This window comes from Euwallacea fornicatus, chromosome 15 (assembly GCF_040115645.1).
Source record: "Euwallacea fornicatus isolate EFF26 chromosome 15, ASM4011564v1, whole genome shotgun sequence".
NCBI lineage: Eukaryota > Metazoa > Arthropoda > Insecta > Coleoptera > Curculionidae > Euwallacea > Euwallacea fornicatus.
Genome location: NC_089555.1, coordinates 3,368,809 through 3,378,015, shown reverse-complemented (window position 1 = coordinate 3,378,015; position 9,207 = coordinate 3,368,809).

The window sequence follows — 9,207 nt, the reverse complement described above, 5'->3', positions numbered from 1 at the left end:
TGTTCGCTTCTAATTTAGATTCATCTAAATTCCCTGCGCAATCCTTGGAATAACGACATAAGACCAGTTGCTTAAACGATTAAAGCCAAGTCGAGAATCACACACTCATTATTCAAAAACGCAAATTACCGAAAAAATCGGCTTAATTAGTAAATATGCATGAAACTGGGGTATTTAGGAGTTTACAAAACATAAGCTTAATTGAATTTTCATGAATAAGAATACGGCGGAAACCGTGTTTACTTTAATCATTAAGATGGGCTTACAATCCAGGTTGCATTCATTATAACTCGACTATGACCAATTTTAATTTTACTAATTAGTTAGTGTAGGTAATGATAATAATTGTATCGAGGACTGTAAAAGTGCCTGAGCGAAATGGAAACTTGTGGAAGGTTTGCTCCTCAGTTGCATTCACGAATATCGCAAATTACGGACCAGAACCATTCTTGGAAGTGGCGAAGGCATTAAAGAACTGTCACTTTATGACAAATTATGGCACGCAAGTCGTTGACTTTCGCGCAAGCTGCTCGTAAGAGCTCATTAACGTACACACGGAGGCGAATATGCCGTAATATAGGGAAATTAACGGAGGTAGCCAACTTTAAATAGATAATGACATTCAATTCCTGCAGCGCGATTCTTGAAATATTTTTCCGAAACGGAAGTACCAATCAAAGACCCCAGAACCACCACCAACCAATTAGAATCCCATAAATCAAACGACCGAAATCGACGTTATCTTTAAATGAACAACAATAGGCTTCCAGTTCGAATATAGAGTCGAAAAAGGATGCAAATATTCATGTCTTGAATATTTATCAACTTTTGCCCAGGGAGGGAATCAAATTCATAAATTAGCTCATGCATATTGATGGACACCTGTTTCAACACCTGTGGCTACCATCGGATTTCCTATGGTATAATTATTGTAATACCAGTTGAGGAACCTTCTTTAGAATATTTTCGTTACATTAAATGTAACGAGGTCAGCAAGAATTAAAAGTCAGTCTGTGGTAAATGCCAGGATGGACCAAATTTGCGAGCAATCAGGTTTATCTTCATTCCAAGAAAACCTTCTGGAGATTCACAAAATTGGTAAACTTGCAGTATTTTTAAAGTGAAGTATCTCAGTTCCGTGTTGGTCTCGGACACCCCAATTGACGTACTTTAAAATGCAGCTTGGCGCACCGTTATTTTAGATCCCATTCAAAGTTGCTCAAATTGGCCTAGCATCTCAGAAACCAAAAGAGACATTGTAGCCCTGAACAAAAAAAAGTTCTCGAATTCATCTCTTTCTCTTCCTCCACATGGGGCTTTGCAACCCATTCTACCCTAAAATCGTCTTGGAAACCTGCAAAATGTAAATGTCTTGAAATATTATTTCGGGCTTATCACGGGATCTGTCCGACCTAATCTGCTCACCCATTGATGGGTCTAAACTTATTTACGTAAAAAATTGCTGATTGAAATACTTCCATGAGGGTCGGGTTCTTTACAAGGGGTGCGCCTTTCCCAGGATTGGGATTTTTTAAAAAGGGCCCAAGTTTTTTTGCTCCAGCCTTTTTACCCAAAAACCGCCTTACAACAAATACGGAACACCTGAAATGGGTTTCACGGTGGAGTTTTCGCAGAAGCCCTGTACACGCAATGATGATTTTGCAGTAAAAAAAATTCGTGCATTTGCATGAGGCGAGGAATTCTGAAGAGTTCTCAAGGGAGAGTGGATAGATCAAGTATAATTGCGATTAAGGGCCATTTTGTGTGGGAAATAGCGATGCGTTGCGAATACTCCCATTACCTCTAATAAGGCCTTCATGGGGTAATATTTCAAATTCATTCTCTTTACCCCCAAAAGGCTGTTTGCTAAGTAGGTCGCGAGAAACTTGAAACTTTTCACCACATATAACTGTAAAATTATCGGAATACTATTTGAATAACACTTCAAGATAACGGTATATCGAGCCCTTAAGGGAGTATTGCAAATGTTGATGAAATAATGGAATCTACGAGCAGAAATTCATTATTAAACGGCGCTATGCCGGGCTAGGGGGCGGTCTCGAATGGAAAGCGAAGCGAATTCTAAGAGAAAAGGGCGCTAAAGGCGAATTTCCCAGGCAAAGACATTAAAATCAATACAGGACAGTATATGCCATAATATATCTGCAGTTCGCCATTTCCATAGCGCCTGGAACTTAGTCCGAGCTTCTATGAATCGCCAATTTCTCAGTTGCGCCCCGATCATAATTCCTCGCCATTAACCTCATTTACTTCGGCAATTTGATTGTATGAGTATTCGGATGATTTCCACTATAAATTGATCGAAGAGCTCCTTAAGGGCCTGCACTAACAAGCTCGGGCATAATTAGGACTTTTCCATTTCCTTGCAGTTTCCACTATTCTCGGTCTGCATCATTCGTCGAAATCCATCGAAGCGTTCACGACGTCATTAATGAAGTTTAGTCGCTTTGGGCCGTTTTCATTTGCACGTACCTTCATCCTTGTTTAGTCTCCAGGAAAAGTTACTGCATTGTCCAGAGATGGCTTAAAATTTGCTTCAAATTGCGTTTCTAATGGATCCAAAAATCCGAAGGAAATGCCAGTGCCGGTTCGCGTGCTTTGCCTTATTAAAGCTCATGATTCAGGATCGGAAACATAAAAGCGGTCAAATGATAGTTAAATGAATGTAAATTAGGCGTACTTAAAATTAGCATGTCATATTAACCCCTGTACCACATCCTTGGTGTTTGATATGCCGCCTCGTTCGCTGGGAAATTTACACTTCAGTAAATTAGCGAATTTAGCCTTGTTGCCAGTCTTGCGTTTAACTCTCATTCTCCGTGATAATCAGAAACTTCCTGAGACCATTTCGAGTTAAATTTTATTAAATTTAACGGAAGCCTAAAGAACATTCAAATTACATAACTCGTTAGGGCAAAATTTCGAGGAACCATTGAAACATGGCACCACCGCATTCCAATCTTCCAAGATCTCGCCGAAATCGTGAATGGGCCTTAATTAAGAACTTTAATGTCGCCAACTACCAGCTGTATGCAACTGCGCATTTATCCAGTTTAATTGCGATTTAAACCAATTTATGTAAATAAGCTTAATTGACTTCGCTATAAATATAAGCAGAAGCGATTTTTTGTTGAATCACCACCGGTTTGGGCCGTGATAGGAGTACGTAAACGATAAATTTCTCATAAGTTTAGATTTGTCGGAAGCGGAGTCCCTCGATTTTTTAATAAGCTATAAGTGACATTTTCGAAGAAGAAGCAATTTCAGCCGGACCCTGTATACGTGCTCATATCACATAAACACAGGGTTGCTTTAGTTTTAGCTACAAAATCATAATTTGGTATGCAGGCCATTTGAGCCCCAGATCTATTGATTGAGGATATTTTCAAAATGACGCCATTTCTGAAAGTATGGGAAATTGTTAACAACTTTGTTATTTTAAATGCAATTACCATATTTTTTATTTTTTTTATGATTCAATGTTGAATTTCAGGTAAACTCTATGTAATACACTACTAACCTAAAAAGTTAGCTTTGGGAGACAAAAATTGTTTACGTAATACAGTATGTTATAATGGATCTAACCAAAGAAAAGCAACAAAATTCTGAGAGTAAAAGGTCAAAACACTACACCTCACTCTTGTCAATTTCAAATTTAGTAATCATCCACAGGGTGGTCTGCGAAATAAATTAAACTAGGCCAATACAAAAATGCCAAAAAGTAATTTTTTCAAATGGGACACTCCATATTTCAGTGCGTAAGTTTAAAGGCTACTTTATTCTGGATTCAATCATGTAATATTTGCCGGGTCCATATCACATTAATCTACCAAAAATTCATGATTTCTTCTTTGAAAAAATGACCTCTTTGATTCTACGTGATTCTTTATAAAAAATTTTGGATTTTTTAACTTATTTTCCGTATAAGTATCTTCACGCTTCGAAGACTGTGGAGCGAATAGGAGTACTCGATGAGGTAAAATAAAATAACAAAACAATTAAAAAATATAATAAATAATATAATGAAACCTAACCATACCCAACCCCACCAAAACCTAAACTAACGTAACCACATCATTCTTATCCAAATAAAGACAAATATATAACATAATTTAAAAACAATTAAAATATATGTGTATGGTATGTTTGGCTGTGCTTAGGTTAGATCGGATTTCATTATATTATTTATTATATTTTTCAACTGTTTTTTCGTTTTAATTTATCCTACTTAATACTCCAATTCACTCCACGGTCTCAAAAGCCTGCAAATACTTATATGGAAACAAGTTAAAAAATCTTCAAATTTTTGTAAAGAATCATGAATTACAACATCAAAAAAGTAATTTTTTCAGAGAAGACACCGTTAATTTTTAGTGGGTTAAATTAATATGTCGCCCATTTTCCTATTCTTACATAAGAATTTTTTTGAAATATTTGAGTTTTGCTCAAGTATGCTTAGGGACAGAACAATGTTCGAAAACAAACGGTTGACATTTTAAACAATTAGTAAAATAATTTGTTAATAAGTAGTTAAAGATATTACAATACCAATTACCCAACTACGTTTTCAATATATTTATTTTAATTTTAAAATTTCAAGTCCAAAAAACTAAACAAAAAATCTGATGTAAGAATAGGAAATTGTTACCTGATTGAATGCAGAATCAAATGGCCCTTTAACTTATATAATAAAATATACGGTGTGCCATTTGAAGAAAATAATTTTCGGTATTTTTATATTGGCCTAGTTCAATTCATATTGCAAATCATCCTTTAGATAATTACCAAAATTGCAATTGAAACAAAAATAAAGATCGGTGTTTTAACTTTTTACTGGCAAAATTTTGTTATTCTACCTTCATTAGCTTCATTACAATAAATTTTCTTTGCACAGAAGATTTGACAACAACAATTTGGTCATAAAGCAATTTTTATTTCTAACAGTTGACATTTTAGGTAAGCAATATGTTATATAAAGTTGTCCTGAAATTCAACGTAGAATCATAAAAAAATAAAAAAACAAAGTCATTTTGTTTAATATGACAAAGTTATTGTCAGTTTCCGAAATTCCGGAAGTGGTGCCATTTTGAAAATATTTTCCATCAATAAATCTTGGGATCAAATGGTTGCGTACCAAATTATGATTTTTTAGTTTACGCAGTTCTCTAAATACTTCTAATGGACAGGCGGCTAAAGATACTCTGCATATAAATCCAATTAATTGTTTTGAATCTCCCTGGTTACGTGGCAGTTATGTCGCTGATAAAGTTATCAGCGCGTTCACAATTTGCCCCTTAATTCTAGAAAATATTCCAAACCTGTCAATTGTCATTTCAACTACAACTAAAAGCAACGTTCATGGGGGTTATTTAGATTACGTTCGTCCTGGAGATAAAGATAAGCAATAGCTTTATTTGGGCCCGGATGATGATCATTCACATAAACATCGGGAATGCACACAATAGGTAGAAAATTGGCATCTAAAATCTTCGAAGTTTGATGAATTTTGCCGGAAACAGGGCCGAATTCAGGATTCAGTTGTCTCCCGTCACTATAATGTTGAGAAGAGAATTCCAAACCATTGGTGACAATGAAATATTAAGGAAAATCCATTTCAATGGGAGCACCCCCGCCTTTTTCTTACAGTTTTTAAGGGGATGGTGTTGGTGTTCCAATTTCAAATGATGTTTTATTTTTGAAAAAAAAAGAAAATATCTAGTCCAATTCTGTGGCTTGGTCAGTTTATCAACTAGAGGGTGCGCGCAGGTAGTTTCATCCCCCACGTTTCACGGTGACGTTTTGTTCGCAAAGATATTTATTAAAATTGGATTTAACGGCAGCAGTTCGCCTATAGAGATTAATGCTCAGATAGTCAAAAAAGCACATTAAAAAAAGGTGGAATAAGATCTTTCCGATTTTTATGTTGGCGTCATCTTGACTATGTTTTCTGGCAGATGTGGGTTCCAGGTAGAGAATAAACCAAGAATGTTTCTGCAGGGAAAACACTTAGACTTTCCACGAGAAAGGTATCGATCGTGTCGGAAACGCATTCGAGAGAAAGTATATAAAGAAGGCGCGAGAAAAGGCATATATCAAATTTCCTCGGCCCTCGGCCCTTTTTGGGGCCCTTCCGCCCCACGTATTCAGATCAGATTTTGATATGATCCACTCGCGCAGACTCGGATCACATTACGTATGCACCAATGCGGCCCGAGCACCCCCCGCAGCCTTTGGGGAAGGAAAACGATATTTTAGTTTAAAACGGATCGCGATTGGCCCTTTATGATATTTCACCGAAACGTTGGGGAAATGGATGGCAAAAAACGGTAAGGGCGCCATTTTCTTTCGGCCCGTTGCGATGTTTAATTTGCACGACAGGGATGAAACACGCGTGGTGCTGTCAGGTCTTTTGTTAGTCAAATCATCCCTCTCTTTTGTGCGGTTTTGCCTTTGAAAGCCTTGAAGAATAGGTTGCATCCAACCCTTGCATATGAAGTAGAGCCGAGTTATTAACTCCACCTGTAGGAGGTGTTTGTCTGCCGTTTATCCTCTTAAAGGTTGTTGTGATCGGAAGAACCAACGCACAATGGTTAAAGCCAATTAGAGGCAAATCCATCTAGAACATTTCTTTATTCATGTCCCCCACATTAGCTTAATAAAACATTATTATTAGAGGATGGTACCTGAGACGAATTACTTAATTAAAGGAAATTTATGGATAACTGTGAATGTGGAATGTTTAACGCCGGATCACATTTCCTATTCGAGGGAATTTAACAGAATTAATGGGTTTGGTACAATTATTTACCGGGCATTGTGAGTGATAGTACATGGACGGCTGGGTGGTCCTAGTGATGAAACCTAAGTTACCCAAAACCCAGTTACAGGTAAACATCCGACCTATACGTATTTACCGATGAACATTTGAATATTCCACTTTACAAAGGAAAACCTTAAGGATTTGAAGGGATTTGAACATCTCAACATCCCTCAAGACACCAAAAGACCATTTACTTGGGCCTATCTAACGGTTCTTCTAGTCTTAGGTAATAGAGATGGATCTGCTTTCTATTGAAATTAGCCCATTTGTTCATATATTAAGCTGTCGAGATTAACGTACTTTCAAAGATTTTAAGTGAGTATAAGTAAAATTTCGACTGAATTAAGATACATTTTTAGGAAGGTTTTTGAATGGGTACGTTTATTCCGAACCTCTCTGACCCATGTCTGTTGGTGTCATGGTAATAGCATTATGTGCCTTCTCGAAATTTTTTGATTCCAAAAACACATGAAAATTGCAAGTGATTTGTAGGATTGTCGAGCTATCAGCGCTTGATACTAAATCTCAGCAGTATCTCAAAAACTGCAAGAGTTATCAGGACCTAATATGCGCAAGTTTATATAGTGCTCGTTGATACAAATAATCTGAATGGGGGACCAAACTTATTTTCAGGAGCATTTTCGATTTTTGAATGTACGGTTTTTCGGTTTATTCGATTAATGTTGATTCTATGTCGAGCCTCTATACCTGATTGTGGCTCTCAAAACTTGGAAAAGCCAGGTTGAGGCATCTCCATTTTGTAGTCCTTTTTACGAAAATGAAATTGCTGCAGTGACTTCAATTCTTAGAAAATAAAAGAAATAATAAAACCCAATTTTCGCAGGGTTGTATTTTTTAAGGCAATTGCTTTATGCATACTGAAATAGCTACGTTCGAAATTTTAAAATCCAAAATGGGTGGGTATTTGCCCTCTCCTGGAAAATTTCGAAAAAATCCGAAATTTCGGATGTGCTGCTTTTCGGTTTAATGGAGTGATTTTTCTGCGTTTAAACGACATTATAGTCAACATCTCGGTCAACATTCATTGCCTTTTTTGCAAATTTAGGGATCAATTTAAGAGTAAAAATCACAAAGCCAGTGGTTCATGTAAATAAAAAGTGCACATTTCTTTGGCGAAATTCTTTATCGTTTTTCTTCCTTTAGGCAATTGCTCTACGAGTATCTTTGGGATATCTTTTTATGTTTGACAAGAAACATATCAACCATTTTACACACGAGCTCACACGTACCATCAAGATCCCTTTTTAATGGTTTGGTAATTCGAGCCACGCGACCCTCGATCGAACGCGGAAATGTAAATCGAAACAGCCCTTTTTCAACCCTTTTTTCAGTCACATTAGACAGACAAAGACAGAGATAGAGTTATTGTTGCCCTTTGTAGACACGCGTATACAACGTGCGTTCAATGGGAGGCTGGGTGCTTGCCACCCGCCCTTAATTGCTCCCTTAAGGTCTTACATGGTAAATTAAAGGGTTTGATTCCGAATATAAGATCGAGGAGATTACAGCGATTTGAAAGTGAGCCTAAGGGCTTCTTGATAAGTGCCGAGAGTGTCAAACTAACTTTTGCGTAATTCCTTCTCGTCAGGAGTTTTGAATTAAATTATTAATTTTTCTTAACCATTGCTATACTGGGCACGACAGCTAATCCATATTTCCTCATTACTGAACAGGTATTGAGAGAAAGCCATGAATAATAAGCCGCAGAATCGCATACAGCACACGTAACTCATTGAATGTTCGGTGCAATAAAAGGTTTTGTTTTGTTCCTTGGCATGCTTCTATTTTTTTTTGGAATCTAAAGTTATGCAGGCATTATGTAAATTTGGAATTTTGTTGTATTGCACAAGTACAATATTTAATACATAAACAGACAATAATAGAGTGGTTTTTTTGGACATTTCTAGAAGCAAATGAAGCACCAAAACCTTAAGGATAGTACCGGGCTTACGGTGGCATAAGATTGGGCAACGGACGTTCGTGGTCGGCAATTTTTTTCTGAGGGAGGAAACCGATGAGTAAAAATTTCACCCAGCGTTCCAGGCTTGCTGAGGCCAACCCTGCTTGAGGAGTAATCTAAAAAAAATATTTTTAATCTCTTTCCTATGTCATATTTGAGTCTACAATTAAACAGAATTATATAAGGTGTCTCTAAAAAATCTGTAGAAAATTCTACCACAGATTTTTGAGGCGAAAACGTTACGATTTAACTCAATGTTCCTTAGTGCTAAAGTGGACGATTTTCAAAATACAGGACGTCAAAGTGAAGGTTACAAAAAGGGACAAAATTAATTACTTGGTTTGTAATGCTACTATCTGAACAAAATGTTGCACCAATTCGGAAC